Source organism: Aedes aegypti, chromosome 3 (genome assembly GCF_002204515.2).
Source record: "Aedes aegypti strain LVP_AGWG chromosome 3, AaegL5.0 Primary Assembly, whole genome shotgun sequence".
NCBI classification, from domain to species: domain Eukaryota; kingdom Metazoa; phylum Arthropoda; class Insecta; order Diptera; family Culicidae; genus Aedes; species Aedes aegypti.
This window is the reverse complement of record NC_035109.1, coordinates 25,800,089-25,822,881: the sequence shown is the minus strand read 5'-3', so window position 1 is coordinate 25,822,881 and position 22,793 is coordinate 25,800,089. Positions and strand designations below refer to the sequence as shown.

General features: G+C 36.4%; 1 long non-coding RNA gene across 1 annotated transcript; it reads left to right on the top strand.

Moving 5' to 3' along the window:
- Positions 1–316: 316 nt before the first annotated feature.
- Positions 317–1,072, top strand: LOC5563785. Its single transcript, XR_002501410.1, has 2 exons — positions 317–595; positions 984–1,072. It is a non-coding gene; the product is annotated as an uncharacterized LOC5563785 (long non-coding RNA).
- Positions 1,073–22,793: the final 21,721 nt, after the last annotated feature.

Sequence of the window (22,793 nt, the reverse complement as noted above, 5' to 3'; positions counted from 1 at the left end):
GTCACGTCCCCATTCAGAAAAAGTCTGCACGGAGAAATATTTTTACCTAATTTTTGAGTTTACTTTACCCAAAATTAAGTATATCGATTATAGTTTCAACCCAAAATCTCTCGGTTTTCTCATTCTCCCACACGAATGTTGTCAAAAATAGATAGACCTGCATCTACCCAATGGGGGTACTTTGGCCCAATAAGCCAAATTTGGGTAAATGCAACTTTTCTTATGTTTGGGTCGAAAGAACTCAATTTTGCGTTCAATCAACCCAAAATTGAGTATATTTTTCTAATGGAATTAAAGCCAAACTACCTAGCTCACTCCTTTTTTCAAAACACAAAATGTGCTCGCGGTCGTGCTCGTCCAGTTAAATTTACGCATTTTCGCCGGTTTTTCGACAGTACAATTCGTAAAAGTGCTCCCAAAATGTATCGAATGCTTAGCCTAAGAAGCCTTTCTAGAAATAAGAACAAACTGCTGGCCAACAAGACCAGCGTGGTGCGACTTAATCCGGAACTGATCTGCTTCCAGAATTTTTCTCATTTATGTAACCAGCAACTGGGAGGATTGGCAACCGAGGAAATTGCACTCCTCAGAAACGGTGAGTAATTCGATAGGGACCTATTTCGGTGATTCGTTGGCCTTGGTTTCCGGTATCAGGATCGATAACAGTTTCCGTGAATGGGAATTGCGTATTAATCCTTGCCAGGGACAATAACTGGTGAGATAGGTTATGTTTTGTTTGTTATGCAATCAAAACAAACAGAGGAAGAACGAAGAAAGTTTGTAAACAATACTAGGGTAGAAGGACCATACCTATACGAGCTTGATAGAAGATAAAGTATTATGGAGATTCAGTAACAAATTCTCTGACATGAACAGAAGTTCTGGTAACAAACAGTTCGTTATTGAAATAATTATAATATACAATCATCTACCATAAAATATTAAATCATTGATCGTCTATAAACCTTTTTCGTTTGTTTCAGATGTTTCTTCAATAAAGTATGACATTATCAAACGTGTTCACTCAACAACTCCAACGCCTGAAATGCTGGAACTTTCAAGCAAGAAAAAACGGAAGAAAAATGTCAAAAAATTTACTGAACTTCTAAAGGGTAAGAAAATGTATGATTTGAGCCCTAGAAAAGTGGCTGTACGTGACATTTTGATTAGTTTTTAATTAGGTAAAATGCAAAATTCTGATGGTTTCAAACTGTTGGAAGAACAGTACCATCAGTGCACCAGATTCCGCTCATTTAAGGGAAGTTATGTGTTCAAATGTTCGTTATAAAATAACTGTTGTGTTGATCAACACTATTTTTACGTCACAATGTAGCTCCAAGTAAAGGGAATCAGCGGCAAAAAGGATTTGAGAAATTTTCATACAAAAATATTGCATTGCATTTGCTAAAAAATTACTAAAAAAATGCAGTATTTCGAATTTCGTTATATGCATGATATTTTTCATAGTCAAACCATAGCTACTACTGCAATAAAGAAGGCTGTATACTAAAATCTACATTTTTTCTTTAAAATTTTGTGTAATTTTTTGCATGAGCGGTTATTGGAACACACAAAAAATACCTAGTGATCCAATAACCGCTCACGAGGTCTTGTGTTTTCAATATAAAGAATTATTGTATTAAATGAAAATAATGTCAGATGACTTCATTTGAAAGTTGTTAATACATATATCAGTGCGAAAAATGTTGGGTAAAAATAAATTTTTACACTAGTGAGCGGATAGGGGAAAAGCACCAATTTTCGACTATCCATACGATTTCGGCCTACTTTGTATGAAAATCCGAAAATTGGCACAGAATTTTTGTAGTTTTGAAAGTAGTGCTGTTCCCCTGGTGCAATGATGATATTTGTAGGTAAATATGTCCGTCCAAAAAAAAAACATAATATAATTTGAATAGAATTGACATGTTTTTGACTCCTACACAAATTGGTAATTTCGATGAGTTTTTTATAATCCTAACGGGAAGCGAGACGATAATTGTTACTCTTTGTGGTATATTTGAAAAGGTAATTAGAGGATTGCCAATAAGATTTGCAATCAATCATATGAAAGGTGTTTTTTAATGTTTTTCTCATCTTGTTCCGACTTACCCTACTGAGTTCTGTCTGATCTTTCGACCTTGACGCTTGCTCCTACGGGGGCCAGCGACGAGGGCAGGATCAAACATGTCGCGCGTCGGTCTAGTAAGTGAAAAAGTGGCGTGATCGGTTAGTTCTTTTTGATCCTTTGACCTTGACGCTTGCTGCTGGGCAGTGCGTCAAGAAAGCCAAGTTTTTTTTTTCCTTTTCGGGTCGCGCGCCTTTTTTTTTTTTTTTTTGAGTGCTTTTATATAGCCGAGCAAACGAGTGAGGCTGAGAGTGGATTGTGGCTGCACAGTGAAGGATAACGGATCAATTGGTGAGCTCGTTTCATGCTACTATTTCTAATCTATAAAATATGTATGACTGCACATTTAATCGTTACAATTGTGGGACGTAAATATGAATTTTCAACAAACTATGAATTATTCGTCACTGTGAGTGTCGACACAAACTCTGATTCATGAATTATTTATGTTTCACTTTTTTTTTTCAGAACACCCCTTTTTACCTTTATTTTTGTAATTAAAAAAAAAAACTTTGAATGGTTCGACACTACAAGTGTAGACTTGCGAAAAGTTCACTTTATTCAACAAACTTTGGATGGTTCGCCACAGTAAGTGTCGGCATAAGAATAAGAGTGTTCTAAAATGTTCCAACCAATCAAGTTTTTTGTTTCTTTTCAAATAAGTAAAATATAATAACACATGCTTTCGTCCTGACAGCTGTAGGAATGTTACATTTAGGTATTTGTTCAACAAACTTTGAATGGTTCGTCACCTCAAGTGTCGGCATAATTTTCCACTACATAGAAATTGTTCATATCAAATGAAAATACTATATTTACAAATAAGCATGTATATATCTCACAAATCATTATTTATCATGGTCTAATCGCTTATCAAAGTGAATCCTGTGACCCAACGATCCTTCCCATTACCAAACATCCCTCCCAGTAACCTTTGTGGAGATGCAGAGGCAAACACGGTCTCCAAATAGCAAAGGTTACACACTAACATTCCTTCCCCCAATCCCACCTGACTGCAAGGACGTGGCCGGCGCCGTTATTGACCCTGTATAAATAGAGGCACTGAATTATGCACATTGAAGAAGATTATGGTCAATCCCAGCCAAACTTCTAGTTGATTCTTTGTGCATTTTCACTGACTTCGGTCAATCACGGAATAGCAACCATTGATATGTGTAGTCAGTCTAATCTAAGCTAAGCTAAGCAAATAATGATAGCCCTTGAGCCACTGAACTACTTTGCCGAAGACACTATCTTTCTAAGTGGTCAGGTTCCTGAGATATCTGGAAACAAAAGTTTCATGCTCACTAGTGCCGCCTAGTGGCAACATTTTGAATTAACTAGCTTGAACAATGATAGTCCTTAACATACTAAACAACTTTGCCGAAGACACCATCTTTCTAAACAGACTGGCTCCTGAGATATCTGCAAAACAAAAGCAAAACTTCCATGCCCTCTAGTGACACCTAGCGGTCAAATTCTGAATTAAATGAGGTACCATCAGATAGCGCTTCAACTTCAGAACAACTTTACTAAAGACCCCAAGTTTCTATATTAGGGTAAGTGTTCCCTTAGTTGTGGGTGTTCCTATAGTTGAGGTAGTGCCGTTTTCACTTATTTCATTAAATTAGCCACAGAACCGACACTGCCAATCGACGTATTGGCTTGTTAATACACGAAATAGTTGGAAAGAGCGTTCAAATTGCTTTAAAACTGATGAAATATCACTAAAATAGCTAAAACTGTTATTGCTTGTACCAATAGTTGCGGTAAAGTGTTCCTATAGTGGAGGATCCCATAAGAAAACAACGGATACCGCAACTATAGGAACACAAATTAAAAATATACCGCAACTAAAGAAACAGTGAACCAATAGTGGAGGTATTATTTTTCACTGACATGCCGTGGATTACTGCGATGAAATATTTTTTCTCATTAAGCCAATGGCCGTTACTTCCCGTAACAACACTAACATGTACATTAATTGAGCTTCTTGAATTTAGGCGGTTAAATGAAGTTCAATAGTGCTTAATACCTCCACTATTGGTACATCTACTCTGGATTTGAGATATAACGATTTGGAACTGTGGTTTCCTTGAACCGTATATAGTGCGTTCATTATTATGCGACTTCCATGTACAGTTGTTGATTTTACCGTATTGTAAAGGGTCATACTGTAAATAAAAACTGTCGAGTATTGTTCTTAAGAAGATTCTTGAGGAATACATTTTGGTTTGGTGTAGATCAGAGGCGCGTCCACATTTGAAATCATGGGTAGGACAAACGTTGGCAAATTTTGTGTACACAGTGAAGTTTAAAAAAATAACACAGGGCAGGAAATTGAAAGTTACTGAGGGAAAAAAATCTCCAAGTATTTTGTTTAGGATACCTCAAGAATTCAACCTGAATTTTACCAAGGCAAATCGCAGAAATGAAATTTCTTTGATTATTTCAGAAATCATCGGAATTCCTCCAAAAATTCTTTGAGATTTTTTTCAAGAAAGTCCTAACTCCTCTAAGATTTTATACAGTGATTCATCCATCGATTTTCTGGGACATCATCCAAAATTCCCAGTCAAAACGTCTTTTATAATTAAACCAATAACTTCTCCAAAAATTTCTAGGGGTTTTCCTTTAAAATTGTCTTTTAGGATTTAAAAAGGATTTCAACTAGGAATTTCTCTAAAGAAACGTTTAGCTATTGCTTCATAGATTCCTTCTAAGATTTCTACATTAATTCTTTGAGGTTTTCTTAAGTAAGATTTTTAATTTTTTTTTTCAAGATTTTTCCAGGAATGTCTTCAGGGAAATTAAATTTTCTGAAAAATAAATTCGTAAGAAATTTTCAAATAAAATTCTAAGATAATCATAGGATTTTATGAAGAAATTTCTGGAAAAACATTGGACAGAATCTCTATAGAAATTGGTTTAGGATTGTGATAGGAGAAATTAAAGGACAAATTGCTGTAGTATAAACTGATGTAAAAACCTTAAAATAATAAAAAGAGTACATGGGGATTTTTCGGGAAACTTTTTTTAGAAATGTTTGGTAAAACTGCAGGAGTAATATTTGGATGAAATGCTGGACAAGTTCTTAGAAAAAGTAGATAGGCTATTTTTTTTCAATCACTCTGAAATAAGGCTTTGTGGATTTCCTCGGAAGAAATTCTGTAGAAATCTTTGGAAGATCTCCTAGAGTAATAACTTGAAAATTCGGTTGAAGAAAAATCTGGAAAATATCTGGAGGAAATTCTAGGATAGTTTTGGAAATAAAAAATCAAAGTAATACCTAAGGAAATTATCGCAAGTATTAGCTTTGTAGTTCTCTAGGATTACCTGGAGCAAATTCTGGAGAAATTCTTCTAAGTATCCTTTGAACAAATGCCGGAATATTTTATTGGAGAATTGGTTGAGAAATCTCTACAAGAATTTCTGGAGAAATCCCTGTAGGAGACCCTGAAAGTATTCTAAAAAAATCACTTTGATAATTCCTGAAGCTTTTCTACGAAAAATCTAAGACTTGAAATTTCATCAGAATTCTATGCAAGTAGAATATGTAAAGAAGAGAAGTCTGAGACCATTATGGTTAAAACAGATACTTTAGAGACTTTCCATTAAAAAGAGCCTTCTCAGAGACTTGCATCAAAACAGAGACCAAGTATCTAAAAAAAACTACAACCAGTTCTGTCTTTAGTTTAATTCATTGGATCAACTTCTGTTAATATTCACATTAGAAAAAATGAATATTCTTAATAAATAAATTTTATTTAACAAATTTAACACAAATATACCAATACTGCTCTTTTTTTGTTGAATCATGGGTAGGACAAACCTTTGAATGTCCTACCCAGGTGTTTTTGTGCGTAGTACATGTCCTACCTGTCCTACCCACTTCCCGCGCCACTGGTGTAGATAGATATCTTTGTTGCAAAATGATAGCATATAAATCACAACTGTTGTACAAAGTACAACAGCGCGACAGCCCGAAGGTTAAACCCAAAATAGCGTCAAAACTCAAAATGGCTACCAGATTTTATCACTTCAAAAGGTAACCCTATTCTTCGTACGATCCGAGGAAAGAACCAGCGATCGAAAACCAGTTGCTTTGCTGTACAAAAATTATGTTTGTATTGATTGCACTCGTCATACACGTCAAAATCGTGGAACATTTTATTTTATTTTTGTTTTCTTCTGATGGTGATATCAGAATATAATTTTGATGACAATCCCAAAACTCAAAAAGAGCGGTGGCTAATAGTAAAACAAAAGTTTTCTGATAAAATTCAAAATGGCCGTACTGTTTTAGCGTCTATACCAATGTTTCCCAAACTTATTTGACTTTCGTCTCCTTAAGGACAATATGTTTTTGGAATCGCTCCCTGTTATATACTTGAAATATTTGTTTTCAACGCTTTAATTTGATAAAATTGTGATCAATATATTCCCATAAGAATATCGAAGATTGTTAAGGTTATCAAGTTTACTGATGTCAAAATGTAAAACATATTTGGTTTTGGACTGTCCATTTACCACGTGGTCATTTTTTTTAGGGATTCAAGACCAACCCTTCCCCCTGGCGGTCATTTGTCCATTCAAAAAAATAAAATAAAATTTGTATGGACCGTGGTCATTGGCCAACACCCCCCGCCTCCCTCATGTATTTATGGACGACCACTTTTGAAGCACATTACACACCAAAAATCCCTTGACTCTCATACCCATGAAAAAGTCGTGCGATCACTATCATATTGAACTGTCCCAACAAATCTAATTGACATACTTTCTTAACCTCTCTACCAGCAGCTCAGCACAAAAAATATTCAACTCGCGATAACTTTTGTTGTTTCATTTTTGCACCATTTTGTTTACAAGTTCTCAAAACACCGACATTTTCCATATAAAATATCTATTGTGGCCATTTTGGTTTTGCTCAATGTATTAAAAATAAATAAAATATAGGATATACAATGGCAGGTAATAAGGAGCTACTCTAAAAAATCATACAAATCGGTTGAGTAATCTTGGAGATATCTGAAAATTACGAAATGATGTTTTTTGAAGTTTTCATGATCTCTATAAGACCAGCGTGGTACCAGAAATCTAAATGCTCATTATTCAAAGACGGCTGCATCAAATTGCTTCATTTCTTCACAACATACTCTCCATAAGGTATTGTTCCGAAGAGTAAATATCCGAAAACGATAAAAATTCTGTTGTCTGATAAATTTACGGGGGTATGGCTACGCGGTGGTTTTTAGAAATATCGACAAAGACTCTCAAACTAGAAGAATTTTTTGAGAACTTTTGAGAAATGGTGCATGAATATCGAAAACACTTCTTCGGCGTACAATGCGATTATCGAATAATATCGCGAATCCGGTTAGGAGTGATTATATCATGGATAGCATCACCAAACATTGGTGATTCCCAGATAGGCTTACCAGAAAAATATGTTAGAATGGAGGGCATTTTGCTTTATTGATTTTGAAGAAGGATGACATTTCACAAATTTGCCATACCAGAACAAAAACCTAATTTTGAAAAAAATGAGAATTTTTCTAAAAAGACATATAATTGAATAACTACCGAAAAGCTAAACATTACATATAATTTTGCATTTGGATTAGATGGACAAATTGATGTGAAGATTTGCGAAAAAGTTACACGTCTTCTCAGTGAGAATCGAACTCACGACTCCCCGATCTCTAGTTGGGGCGCGTTACCACTACGCCATGAGAGGACTCATGAACGCAGAAGTTAACCTGAATTCGATTTCAGCTCAATAATCACGTGGTCCTTTTTCGCAAAGTGCACCTCTTTCGGAAGAATTAGATGCCCATCCAAACACAACGCTTTCTGTATATATCCAATGCCTAGCCCGAGAGCGCATTATTTTTTAGGTATTGAAATAGCACACTACACTAGCCAGCAACTTCGCTGGCTGAGGTCTCGTGGGCTTCCAATGGGTCGCGACGTTCTCAAACGACCGGTTACGGAACATTACATATAGTATAGCTTTTCGGTAGTTATTAAACTTCCACTCGGCTGATTAGCCGTAATCCACGATTCATAATTAAAAACAAGTGCTTATATTTCTGTTTTCTTTGATACAAACTTAAACTTCTAAGCAGTGCTGGGAATGGTAATAGTAGTAGGCTCGAATTTCGCGAAAATCACGTGGCTCTTCTCAGTACAGTAGTTCAAAAACGTGAATCTCATCAAGTAGCCTATGTTAGTTGCATGAATTTCCTAAATCATTAGAGTCATTGAAAGCTCAAAATGCGGGAAATGCAGCGGGAAATTGAACATTTTTCCACAGTAGTTTTGGGTTGCCCTTAGCAACGGGTGTTTTGCAATTTTCAAGGATTTTTGCCTACAGCAGCGATGGGCGTGAGTTTCACTGGCTTCGCTGACTGTGATTGGCTTTGTTTAGCTACTGTAGTGTGAATTTCAGAATTTTTCCCAACCCTGCTTCTAAGGGCAACCTTGTAAATATATTTTGTTTTAGACTTAAAAATGCAAAGAATTGTTTGAAGAATTCATTTAAATAAGATTTTTTTGTTGATTTTAATGTTTAATTTAACCCCAATACACTCGATTCTATTTTTGCACGGATTTTTTTTACACGGCCGTGCAAAAAAAGTTGCCATACAATTTTTTCCACCAAAACCTTATTTTTGCATGGAACGTCGAAAAATTGTGTTAATTTTTTTGCACGGTTTTTGAAATTTTGAACTGAAAACTTATTTTGCACGGTACGCATCTCCCGTGCAAAAACAGAATCGGATGTGCTCGTAAATGAAGTGCAAAAAAAAATGAGTATTTAAGACAATTTTCAACGTCTTCAGCTAAAGGCTACACAGACTGAACAATTACTAACAACATTACGCAACGGACAACAAGAAACACCCAGTAGCCCAGTGATGAATTTATCGTTTGACGAAAAGTTTACACCATCTGGAACGGGAATTGAACCCACAACTTCGTGGCACAATGCGCCTGAACGGCTGACGCCGTCAACTGTAGAAAATATCAAAAGCATTTCAAAATTCCTCATTTTGCGTCTCGAACCTGCGACACCCGTATTGTTGAGTTGTTGTCCTGCTCCTTTGCTCCTACGGCAACATAAGATGAATAGTATTGAAAAGAAAAGTGACCAATTTAAACCATCACTTTTCCCCGTCATAAAACCTGCAATTGTAGTTGTGAGAAGATTTATGTTTGACTCCCTCTTACCACTATATGCAAACACAAAGCACGTGGTATATCTGTCAAAACACTGGATGGCATTTAAACAAGCCCTGTATTCGAATATAAAGCCAATATAGTGCTTATTTAATACCTGTATGCATCAGGCTTAGAAGTATTAATGATGCTGTCATAGGGTTTCTATGCAGCGGAAGTGCTGTTATAAAGTGTGTAAGCATTTGTGGTGCTATTATAATGCATGTACGCACCTATGATGCTGATTAAGGGCTTATTATTAGTGCTTATTGTTACTTGAGTACGGAGTAGCAACTAAGAGTTGTACGGTCATCTATGCTTATGCTTATAAGATGAAGCTGCCATTAGATAGGTTAAACTTCAATAAATGACGATTATTAAAATGATGTACCGTAATTTCAGGTGAAATTGATCATTTTTCACATTTGTTCTAGTCTGTTTTCTATAGTGTTAACAAAGTCAAACAGCTAAATGCAGGAAAACAAGTACAAAGGTGAGCCTCATCGATTCATGTACTGAAATTTTTTATCAAATGTTATGTTAGTGTTAACAAATATCTCTAAAATAAAAAATCAGGAGATCTCATTTCGGGGTGAAATTGATCACTTGTCAATGCCATTATTGTTAGATTTCAAAACAACTCTACATGATAAATTTGAGCTCCCTGAATCCGAATATGCTTGTCAAATTCTTAACAATGCAATATTTATATAAATAACGAATAGTTAAATTTCAAGAATTACGCGGAAAACGCCTAAATGTATGCAATTTCCTAAGGAAATCGATGATATCTAACAGAAATTCAATTATATCAACCATTTGAGCTGATTGGTACGAGTTTTGGTGATGAAATCTGGTTCGGTGATATATCTTAAGCATCCTCATAAACTTTCAGGTTTATACCATGTTTAAATCCTTGCTTAGAAATAGAAGTTCATAGGTGTTTGTCGATACTTCACCGTGAATGATTTTGAAATTTTACATTATTTTCATAGTAATAAACATTCTTTAACGCAAAAAACTTCACAACACACATTTCGACAATAGTTACGACAAACAACGTTCATTTACTGCAGCTTACATTGATATTTGTACCGTAAATTCGGGTGAAATTGATCAGTAGGGTGAAATTGATCACTGTGTCACACGATTTTATTTCCCTCTAATAGAGCACAGAAACCAATGCAATTTATGTAAATGAACGTTGTTTGTCTTAACTATTGTCAAATTGCATGTTGTGAAGCTTTTAGTGTTATAGAATGTTTATTTCTATTAAAATAATAAGAAATTCCATCATCGTGTTCTGTGTGGTACTGGCAGACATCAATAAACTTATAGTTTTAAACAAGGATTTGGACATGGTGTCAACCTGAAAATTTGTAAGGATGCTTGAAATATATCCCCAAAACGAATATTATCGTAAAAATTCGTACCAATTTGTCCATTTTATTGTAATAATTGAATTTGTGTATAGATATCATCAAATTCCTTCGGGAATTGCCTACATTTAGGCGTTTTCTGCGGTATTGCTGAAAACTAATTGTTAATTATTTCCGTAAATTTTGCATTGTTAAGAATTTGGCAAGCATATTTGGATTCAGGAGGCTCAAATTAAATAAGTAAAGTTGTTTTCAAAACTAACAGTAATTGTTTTAACAGGTGATCAATTTCACCCCGAAATGGAATTCCTTGATTTTTTATTTTAGAGACGATTTTCAGCACTAAAATCACAACTGTATGAAAATTTGAGTGTATAAACCAATGAAGCTCACCGTCGTACTTGTTTTCCTGCATTAAGTTGTTTGGAATTGGCAACATCATAGAAAACAGACATGGAAAACAGTGAAAAGTGATCAATTTCACCCGAAATGACGGTACTCCATTACCAATAAATAAAATCGTGTGATACGATGATCAATTTCACCCGTCTGATCAATTACACCCGATTTTACGGTACTGGTTAATAATTTATAAAAGCAAATGGATTGTGGATTATCAAGCATATGAATTTTATTGGATAAAAGTTATTTTCTACTGAATAATTTGTTATTTTTTTAATTGCTACAGTAAGTTTCACAAATTTTGTGTGTTAAATGTTAACCAACTTTTAAATGACAAAACTTAAAAAAAACATTGGAAGATCCAGAAATTTGTTCATTATTGTTTTATTTCTGAACTTCTGGAGGTTTTAATAGATGTTTCTTTTAATCTATTTTTTGTTCCATGATTTACGTCTTCATTAGTGGTTTTAACTTTGAAATTTGATTTTTGCTGGTTAAATTTTCTGAATTTTATTATTAACAAAAATATTGCGGGGAAATTTAAAAATTTGGATTGCCTCGCAGAAATAACGCGCAACGAGCAATCCCCGCATAGAGTAAATTAACCTTAGTAAGCATTGCAGTTTTAGACATGATTCAAACCATTGACATCACAGATTTGCTGCATGTCAATGGCTGAAGTACGGCACCGTATTTTCTTCGACGTTCTGTGAAAGTATAAGGATAATGGAAACGAAATGACTAACTATTGTTTTAAATGAAACAACTAGCTCAAAGCTACGGCTTTCCATGCATGAACAATTTTTAGGCTGACATAGACATAGAAACGAAAAATAAAGTAGGGGAAGAAGAACATATGTTCATTATTTCCATTATTTCCTACATAAAAGATACATAAGTACTAACGCGTTTCTTCGACATGAAAGACCAAACAGCTGTATTAAGGCATACTATTGGATACTCCTTTAAAATTACAAATACTGAATGCTGAAAGATTCTTGTACAATAAAGTAAACCAATGAGCAACATAGCTAAGATAACATGATGATTTGTTTAGGCGTTGGACAATGCATTTTCTGGAGTTTCCGAAAGGGGTTCGTTAGACTACCGAAAGTTCTGATGAAATACTTTGAGAAGAATGAATGCATCGTAACATCTCGTTCGGTTATAACATCATCCGCAACTATGGTCATTTTGGTGGAAAATTTTGTGATAAACAGGTCTGGAATTTCCAGGAATAATTTTTTTTTCTTGCAACGCGTAATAATTTATATGATCAAAGTTACCCAGGTAACCATAAGCCGAATATCTGGCCCAATCCCCCATATACGGCTTATATAGTGCTATTTAACGGCTTATTAGCATTATATCAGCCGTAAAACAACATTTTGGCCCAATATACGGCTTATTGGTTACCTGGGTATGGTTGAAATAATAATGTGCTAAACTGTGGGTAGGTGGAAGTGACAGCTGGCGGGTTTGTGTACATGATTGTTTTTTTTCTTGAAGCTGAAGGAGAAGAAAATTTTCCGAACCATAGAAGCTGTTCGAGGTTTCGGTTTCCGTGTGTGCTGTGGCGTTTCGGATATAAGTTCCAGGAGATTGTGGCGAGCGTTTGGATGTGATCCGTTTTCTAGATTTGGAGATTGTGACGAGCCTTTGGAAGTGATCCGTTTTCCAGATTAATCCGTTCTGGAGAAGAACTTTTGGATCTTTTGGATTCAAGCTTGAAATACTTTCCCGGACGTTTTTTTTGAGTTTATTTGGATTAAGCTGAGTATAATTTTTAATTTCTTTATTTCTATAATTTTACGGTAAGATACTTTAATAACACTATATATGATATATTACTATATATTGGGTATTGGGGAGGGGTAGCCTAAGGGAGTTAATTGAACTGTTGACTGGATGAAAGTGCGTGGGGTCGCCAGCCTTTTGTCATGAGAAAACAGCCTTAGTGTTGTCTTCCCGATGTGATTCTGCAGCCATAGGTAATCCTTGCGCTGATGGTGGCTAAATAATCATCATCATCATCATCACCTGGGTATGGTTGAAATAATTGTAACAAAATATCAATACAAGTTGTGACGAAAACTTTGTCTGCGAGGACCCGTGGCATTAGTTACCCAATTTTCAAGTTCTTTCACAAAAACAACATCATATTTTTTAGATTTTTGAACCAATTTTCAAAAAATTCACATATTGTATACTTTAAAACACCTTTTAAGTTATCTATGAATACAAAAAGATACGTAAATCTGAATATTGAGGTGAATAAACTGGCTAATTAAGTTTAAAGCCTCATAAATAAATACAAAAAAAAAATCTGAATACGTTATCTCTTGAGAAAGTTTCAGTTGTCGATTTGTAATTCATAGTCAATTTCAACACTTGAGCTTTAAAAAAAACTAACAAAAATATTTCGTGTTTGGGGTTGTTTGTCCAAATTTCGAATATCGTGATTATGAAAGGAGCATGTTAAGATCATTACAGTATTAGGCGGCATCCACAAATTACGTAACGCTCGAAGGGGGGGGAGGGGGTAGGCTCAAGCGTTACGACTCATACAAAATTTTAAAAATTTCCATACAAAAAGCGTTACGGAGGAGGGGGAGGGGGTCGAAAATTTCCGATTTTAGCGTTACGTAATAAATGGATGCCGCCTTACATATTTTCTATTAAATTAAGTGCTTTCAAAAAATGGTACCAAACGCTCCCTTTCTAGTTTTTTTTCGCCCTCCAAATTACATTCTACAAATTTTTGCCCTCTTGGCTCTGCATATCACCCCCAGGGGGCGAATTTGCCCACTTTGAGAATCACCAGCGTATAGAAACATGCTCTATACGCTGCCACTTTGTATTTCAAGGAAAATATGACAATATCACATGAAGAAATACGCAAGATTTCTCAAAACATTGACTTTTCCGTAAATTCTGGACAAACTTTTCAAAAGGGCACATCGACATTGGTAAACATTGGCTTGGCAAGACGCTGATGAGCCCAATTCAACTCGATCACGCTCACCAATACCACTATCAGGAAGAGCTAACACCGCTAACACCAATCTTCATGATAGTGGTGTTAGTTTGCTTGGGCGGGCTAAAAAGGGATCAAAAGCAACGTTTCTAAAAATAGGCTCAAGACCTCTTGGGCCCTTTTCAAATGTTTGTCCAGAATTGTTTAGCTGGTCCATCAATTTAAGGCCTTTTGGTGCGTCATCACAAAATGGCTTCTTCCAAAATCATTAACATATTGTTATGATAGTATTGGTATTTGCAGCATCGATGAAATATAACTGCTTATCACCTGATTTAATGGAAAATTTATGCAAAGAAAAATGCTTCAGATGGTATTTCAATATATAAACAACACTTTCAGATACAGCATTATCAATTTAGCGACAATATTCATGAGATTTATATTCTCGAAAAAAATCTCCGATTTTATGCCGCATTTCATTGCCTCACACAACTACACTTGTAAATAGAAGGTGCTTACCTTTTCCATTGTAATTCTGCAGCAAACATTTGTATTTTGGATTTTATATTGCGTTCACTACACTTCCACTAAACAATTCTTTCATTCACTTTCCTTAAAGGAACACATTTCAAACGGGAATCAAATATTTATAAAGTTTTATCAACCGCAACACTCAAAACTATTATGGCGGTGGTTTTCACTTGCTGCGAATCGACGCCGCCACCGCACACTGAGACATGCCTGTGTTTATAGTCTAAAATATCCAACTTTTTTTCCTGTTGTATTAATTTTCAGTACGGAAAGGTTGGGCACAGCATAGAAACTTGAAACTCATACGTTGTTTGTTTTTCGATTCTCTCAAATTACGAAAACCATCTCTACGAAGCATAAAATCATACCAAGAGTTTATCAATTTGGACCACCCAAAATAATTGAAAAGCTCCACAGTGCGATGCGTCGGGATGCGTCGGGACGCGTCTATCGTGTGTGCACAATCATCGCGATCGTTGAGCGCAGTGATGTCAGAGTTGCTATCTGTAAAATCATAGCATTTAATGTGAATTGATCACAAAAATCATGATGGAAAACTATTTGCAAAATGATAAGTTTTTATAATATGCAGCAAATGTTCCAAAAACAAGCATATAACAATTGCTAGAAAAATCTGTCACCCATCACCTGGCAACACCGTCATACCATGCAAACATAAACCGTACCGATGCATAACAAAAATATGCGATAAATTCAATTAAAAACAGAGAAACACCGTTGCCCTTCATTAAATTGTAATGTTTTCTTTTGATATGTACGATTGAAGAGTTGATTTTGATTTCCAATACTCGTCAATCTACTAAATTTCCCATGTGTTTACATAAAAATATGCTAAACACAAATGTTATATTTTTTGTTTGTTTGTTTTGAAAATATACATGGAAAGGCGACACTACTACTATTACATCAATGATGATTCTAATGATTCTTTGAGTTACACGCCGCTTCACCTTAAGTTACTCAAAACGCTTCTCCTTTAGACCAGAGAGAGACGAATAGAGAGATAGTGGATACGAATAACTGACACTGAAGAAGGCTACAAATGGTAGTCGAAATACGCGTATCTGTCAAAGATAAGAAATTAGGGTAGAATGGATTACTTGCTTTGCTCTTGTCCACAGTTGATTAGTAGAAGTTTTCTCATTTAATTTTGTATGAGGAAAGGCATCTAACTTCAAAAATGTTGTGGATGGAAGCTTTAATCATAAAAATATTTGGTAGGGTGATGTGCTAGTATCCATCGTATTAAGCATTGATCAGTGAGAACTGCAATTTTCCGGTATTGCGGTGAATGATGCTGATACAAACCGATGCCAAACAATTCTTTCTCAAAACGGCTTTAGCATTGTACAATAACATTTTGATAAATCTTGATCTCTTTTTGGAAATAATGCAAATAAAATGCATCTTACCGTATTCTCAGTCCGTCGTATCGTTTTCAACTCCGTCGCAATCAGTTTCCAGATTCGTCTCACAACTTACGGCTCACTGTGTGTATTGAATGGTTAAAACACAACATATCAACGCTATAATAAAATGTTTCACTAGAATATATAGATCTACGGGCATCTCCCTCCATTCCTTCAGCATGATGGAATATACTAATTTCCTTTAAAATTAATTGTTCGTCATCATAATTCAGCCCAAACATATGAACACAATACTTTTTGACCGTACAATTATGGCATTTGCTCACAGTACAGCGAAAACAACACAATCAAAGGAACCGTATTTTTACGTCGAGCGTCGCGCACACATCGATGCGCTCAACCTTTTTTTCTCAGTACGACGGATAGAACTTTGTTTACATTCTCAATTATACGCGGTGGTTGAGGAAATTTCGTAAAATTTGATAATTTATTGAAGTTTTACGGCGTGTGATTGGAATGAAATCCTTCAGTGAAGAAGTACGAAGTAAGTCACCCACGGGGGCGGGAAGAAACTTGTGTTGAAAAGTGGTGTTTTTTTTTTTAATTTCTTTATTAGTATCATTCCAAACATTACATTCATTATTTCTTATATCTAGGTGTTCTGTGTTATTAGACAACACTATCATCTTAATTTGGTAAAACAAATCTAAGATTTTATTAACATTTAGTTAACAACATATTACATTTCATTTGCCGTAGCAGTTCAGATTTTTTACAGGTGAGTTGATTTCACCTGCTTATAAGAGAAAAAAAAACGCTTTGAATATACTTAACCTAACTTAACCTAAACATATAACGCATTAATCGTGGCAATAGAAGATTGTAACGATTTTTGCCTGAAATTATTGATTATTTTATTTGACATTTGTTCCAATGTTTCAACATTGGATATTCTATGTAACTCATTGGTACTATACCAGGGAGGAAGCCTCAGAATCATTTTCAAAATTTTATTTTGAATTCTCTGCAGAGCTTTCTTCCTGGTATTACAACAGCTAGTCCATATTGGTGCAGCATACAACATGGCTGGCCTGAAAATTTGTTTGAATATCAAAAGCTTGTTCTTAAGACAAAGTTTTGATTTTCTATTAATAAGGGGATAGAGACATTTTACATATTTGTTACATTTGGCTTGAATGCCCTCAATGTGATTTTTGAAAGTTAAATTCTTATCTAATTCTAGATACTGAAATTCATCTGACCAATTTATTGGAACCCCTCTCATCGTGACAACATGTCTACATGAAGGTTTCAAATAAAGAGCTTTTGGTTTATATGGGAATATTATTAGTTGAGTTTTGGAAGCATTAGGAGAAATCTTCCATTTATGCAAGTATGAAGAAAAAATATTCAAACTTTTTTGCAATCGACTACAGATGACACGCAAGCTTCGTCCTTTGGCGGAGAGGCCTGTGTCATCCGCAAACAAAGATTTTTGACATCCCTGAGGTAACTCAGGTAAGTCAGATGTGAAAATATTGTATAACATTGGTCCCAAAATGCTGCCTTTGGGAACACCAGCTCTTACAGGAAGTCTTTCAGATCTGGAGTTCTAATAATTAACCTGAAGTGTACGATTTGACAGATAACTTTGAAATATTCTAACAATGTATGTTGGAAAATTCAAGTTTTTCAATTTTACAATCAAACCTCCATGCCAAACACTGTCGAATGCTTTTTCTATGTCTAGAAGAGCAAGACCAGTAGAGTAGCCTTCAGATTTGTTGGAACGGATCAAATTTGTTACACGTAAAAGTTGATGAGTGGTCGAATGTCCATGGCGGAATCCGAACTGTTCATTGGCAAAAATTGAATTTTCGTTGATGTGGGCCATCATTCTGTTCAAAATAACCTTTTCAAAAAGTTTACTGATGGAGGAAAGCAAACTGATTGGACGATAGCTAGAAGCTTCTGCAGGGTTTTTGTCTGGTTTTAAAATTGGAACAACCTTAGCATTTTTCCATTTGTCAGGAAAATATGCTAATTGAAAACATTTGTTAAATATATCAACTAAAAATGATAAGCTACTTTCTGGAAGTTTCTTGATTAGGATGTAGAAAATTCCATCATCGCCAGGAGCTTTCATATTTTTGAATTTTTTAATAATAGTTCTCACTTCTTCCAAACCAGTCTCCCAGGCATTTTCGAAAACGTTCTCTTGATTGAGAATATTTTCGAAGTCCTGAGTAACTTGATTTTCAATTGGACTAGTAAGTCCTAAATTAAAATTGTGCGCACTTTCAAACTGCATAGCAAGTTTTTGAGCTTTTTCGCAATTAGTTAGTAATAATTTGATTTTCCTCTTTCAATGCCGGTATTGGCTTCTAAGGTTTTTTCAAGATTTTAGATAATTTCCAAAAGGGCTTAGAGCCGGGGTCCAATTGAGAAATTTTATTTTCAAAATTTTTGTTTCTTAAATCTGCAAAACGTTTTTTGATTTCTTTCTGCAAATCCTGCCATATAATTTTCATAGCAGGATCACGAGTGCGTTGAAATTGCCTTCTCCTCACGTTTTTAAGACGGATCAAAAGTTTAAGATCATCGTCTATAATCACGGATTCAAATTTTACTTCACATTTTGGAATTGCAATGTTCCTGGCTTCAACAATGGAATTTGTTAAAGTTTCAAGAGCATTGTCAATATCAATTTTAGTTTCTAAAGAAATGTTAACATCAAGATTAGAGTCAACATACGTTTCATATATATTCCAGTCGGTTCGTAAATAATTGAAAGTGGAGCTGATAGGATTGAGAATCGCTTCATGCGATATTTGAAATGTAACAGGGACATGATCAGAATCGAAATCAGCATGAGTAACTAATTGGCTACAAAGATGACTAGAGTCGATTAAGACCAAGTCAATCGTAGATGGATTTCTAGAAGAGGAAAAACATGTGGGGCTATCAGGGTATTGAATTGAAAAATAACCTGAAGAGCACTCATCAAATAAAATTCTGCCGTTGGAATTACTTTGAGAATTATTCCATGACCGATGTTTGGCATTAAAGTCACCAATGACAAAAATTTTGACTTATTGCGAGTCAATTCTCGCAAGTCAGTTTGGAGCAAATTAACTTGCTGTCCAGAGCATTGAAAAGGCAAACAGGTAGCTATGAAAGTATATTTTGGAAAGTGGTGTGGCTCAGTCGATCGCTAAGCATTTCTCTCAAATCGTGTTCGTCCATGCGATTTCGGTGAAAAAGTGCAAAGTGGATAATTGAACTGAAGTTATTTACCGAAATACAGTAGTTTTATTGCATTTTTGGTGTACAAGTGTACAAACCATAACAGCTTTCACAAAATTACACTTGGATAATGAATCTATGTTGCAGGTAAGTTTGAATATCCGCCGTAGTGGAACATTTAAAGTTTGATACGACGAATAATAGCGCTTACGACGAAGTAGAACAAAACCCTAGGCGTGTTAACCATCATCATTACGCATAACCGGTACTAAATTTTTTTTTTGAAAATGGTTCCCAATTTTTAGAAATAATTTGTTAGATGCATTTCACCATACAAATATTTTCTGCGTTGCATTTTAGCGATTTTTCGTGCATAGACACTAGCGCATGTGCGTTACTATGTGGTGAGTAGCGAATCAGGCCATGTATGTAACCCATTAAAAGCAAAAAGTTACTTCAAACTATTTTTTTGTTTCTCTAATGAGATTCTGCTCAGAGGATTCGAATACATTAAAAAGAGAAAAAAAAAAACAGGTTTAGTGTTCTGTAACTCAATACCTCAATATCGAGTTATGGAGAGTTGACTGTATTAGGTGTTCTTGCATTTGTAGTGCTATTATAATGTCTCTTGTTCTGATTCTTTAAAAGTGTTTTCCATAATACATGGAGGTTTTCGATAACCGCAATTGGGTCCATTTTGTCCACTGTGCGTCACCGGTGCTAAAATAGCCCTACGTCGCCGCTGATAAAAACATATATCGGCGCACGGGTCTAGCGCTGAGCAGTCAGTCAGGCAACTAGTTACGGCGGGACAAACGACTGCAAGTCTGGTAGTGGAGCGACGACAACCGTAGTACGGTTCATATTATTATCAGCCCGGCCGTCAGGCAGGCAGTCCTCCGGCTCCGTTTGCCACCACAAAACCCACAGAAAACGGATATACCACACCACAGAGCACAGAAACGGACTGTATCCACAGTCCGATGATGAGGAGCAAAAAAGTGACACTTGAACAGTTACAAAACACGGTTGCTTGTTGCGCTTCTACGAAGAACCAGCTCCGGGTCGAGCCAGGCCAGACCCAGACCCAAGTGTAGATATACCTATCAACTCAACAGCCAGCCAGCAGGCTGATAGAGGAGGGTATACAATTTCCCGTTATCAGCAGTTTTGTTGTCCTAGTTTTATACGGACATGTTTTGCCTTATTGTGTGAGCCGAGGCAACGCTCGTGTGCTCCGTCTGTTTATAATTTCTGTTTTGCACAAATGTTGGTCGACTAGCTTTCGCTCAGTGCTGGCTGGCAATCGAGCAATGCCTTTTCTGGCTTCTGGAACCTTACCGGAGCGATAACCACACGATGAGGGTCGATTTTTCCAGCCAGGCTATCCTCCTTCTCCTCTTCCTTGGGAGGTTTGTTGTTTTCCCAGGGACAGCTGGAAAATTTCCATATCTACTGTTTGGTGGTGGTGGAAGTTGTCAGCCATGTGGGATGATTTGATGGTTTTCCTTATCTTACCGGAGGGTGGATGTTTCTGAAAAATTAGGGGAAGCGATCTGGAGGAAGGTGAACTCTGTAAAATGGCCTAACGATGTTTCCTACAATCAGCTGTACCCAGCAAAATGAACGCATATTATACAAAACAGGAGCATTTCCAATACACATATTTCCTCTAGTCAAACATTTCTGGAGGGCGAATGCATTCATTGGCTTACAGATTATTCCTATTATTACTCATTTAATTCTACATTAGACACTAAGTTATAAACCGACTATTATCGAGCAACAGTAATGTTAAAATTTAATTCACGAACTTAACGCAAAAACGACAATTACATTCCACCTCTGCACTCTTTTTCATGCAACGCTAAACTAAGCAAAACAGGGTCCAATTACAATTCCAAGACGTGTGTCGTGGTTCATTGACGGTTTTGAAAATTCCCTATGGTCTAATCCAGTGGTGTACTAAATTCACTCGGTCTGAGAATTGTGACACTTGAGCGGGGTACGCTCCTGTATGCTCCCCACGTGACCTGGACCCGCTCTAGCATTCCCAATTAACCAAGGCGCACTTAACACGGCATACATTCAGCATTATATGTGCCCGCACAGCAATGCATTTAATGCTGGCTGAACGTATAGCTGCATACAGTGCTACCTCAATGCAGGTTTTGGCGAAATAATGGGCTGCTTCAATGCTGCACCTTCAGGAACGTTGAATCCTGCTGTTTAAAAAAGAGTAGCGCCTCCGCCGCTGCAGTAGCACATCAAAACAAAAAATATGTGGCATCATTGTTGAGCAGCAGTCGTGGGTTTTTATCGTGTCCGATGATTTATTCAATCTAATGTGTTTTTACAATAGTTTAATCACGATTTTCAGTGTTTTTGTTTGCCATGAACGTTGATTTACGAGAAGATGTTGAAAATAACGCACTCGAAGTGATAAAACAACAAAAAAGCGATTTCCAAAATGATTTTGTTTTTCACTCATTCGTGGATTATTTTTTCTTTTCATGTTGCGCGCGTTGTCGGGTTGTGAAGAATGTTATATGCATCATTGTGGTAGTGCAGCTATACTATTTGACAGTCAAAGCGTTTGGTCAAATGGTGATGTGTTCCGTAAGACAAGGCAGACATGTCACAATGCAAAGGTGTCGCCGAAACCAAAGCTAAGTATCGTTTTTTTTGGAGGCTGATGCAGTTGTATATTATTTTATGGAGTCCAATCGAAGGCCGTGATGTGACTGTATTCATTACACAGGTGCACGCTTAACTTCGGTTACACGTTGGATGAGTGGGTCTCTCACGACCGCCCGGGGGGTTTCTATGTAGTGGTGGATCTGCACTCATCAATGTGATGTGTAGCTATATTATAGCGTGGGATTGCGTGGAGGTACGAGGGAATTTTCGGGCGTCGTGGCAGACTTATGCATTTGATACGTGACCAGGGTTGAGCGTGTGGGTGTAGAATTTCACTCGCTTGAATGTAGAACGATATCGTAAGCGTGACATAGTAGATGAGTTCGTTCTTAGTAGGCGCGTTTTTTGTTTGGTTTTCTCCGTATCTCCGGTGCGCGATGATTTGTGTCAAATGGCATGTTTTGGCAGAATATTCGCTTGGGAACCGCGTAAATTTGTTTCTCTTTGCGTTCTCAGTGCGCGTACGGTAATTCCGCCGTTTCCTCTAAACCTGCACAAACTGGACATTCGGGAGAACCCGCATGAACGAAGCGGTGTAGATACTGTCTAAAGCAACCATGGCCCGAAAGGACCTGTGTCAGGTGGAATGTTAGTTCCCCATGGCGCCTATTGACCCAGATATCTAACCTCGGAATCAACCTGTGAGTCCACACTCCCTTGGTGGAACTGTCCCACGCACGCTGCCATTTGACCATAGATGCCAGTCTGGCAGTCCTGCGTATGCCTCTCGTGCCGCGCCTTTCGAAGCACTCTATGTCTTCCATGATAAGGATACCAATAGGCACCATACCGGTAATGACGCAGAGTGCATC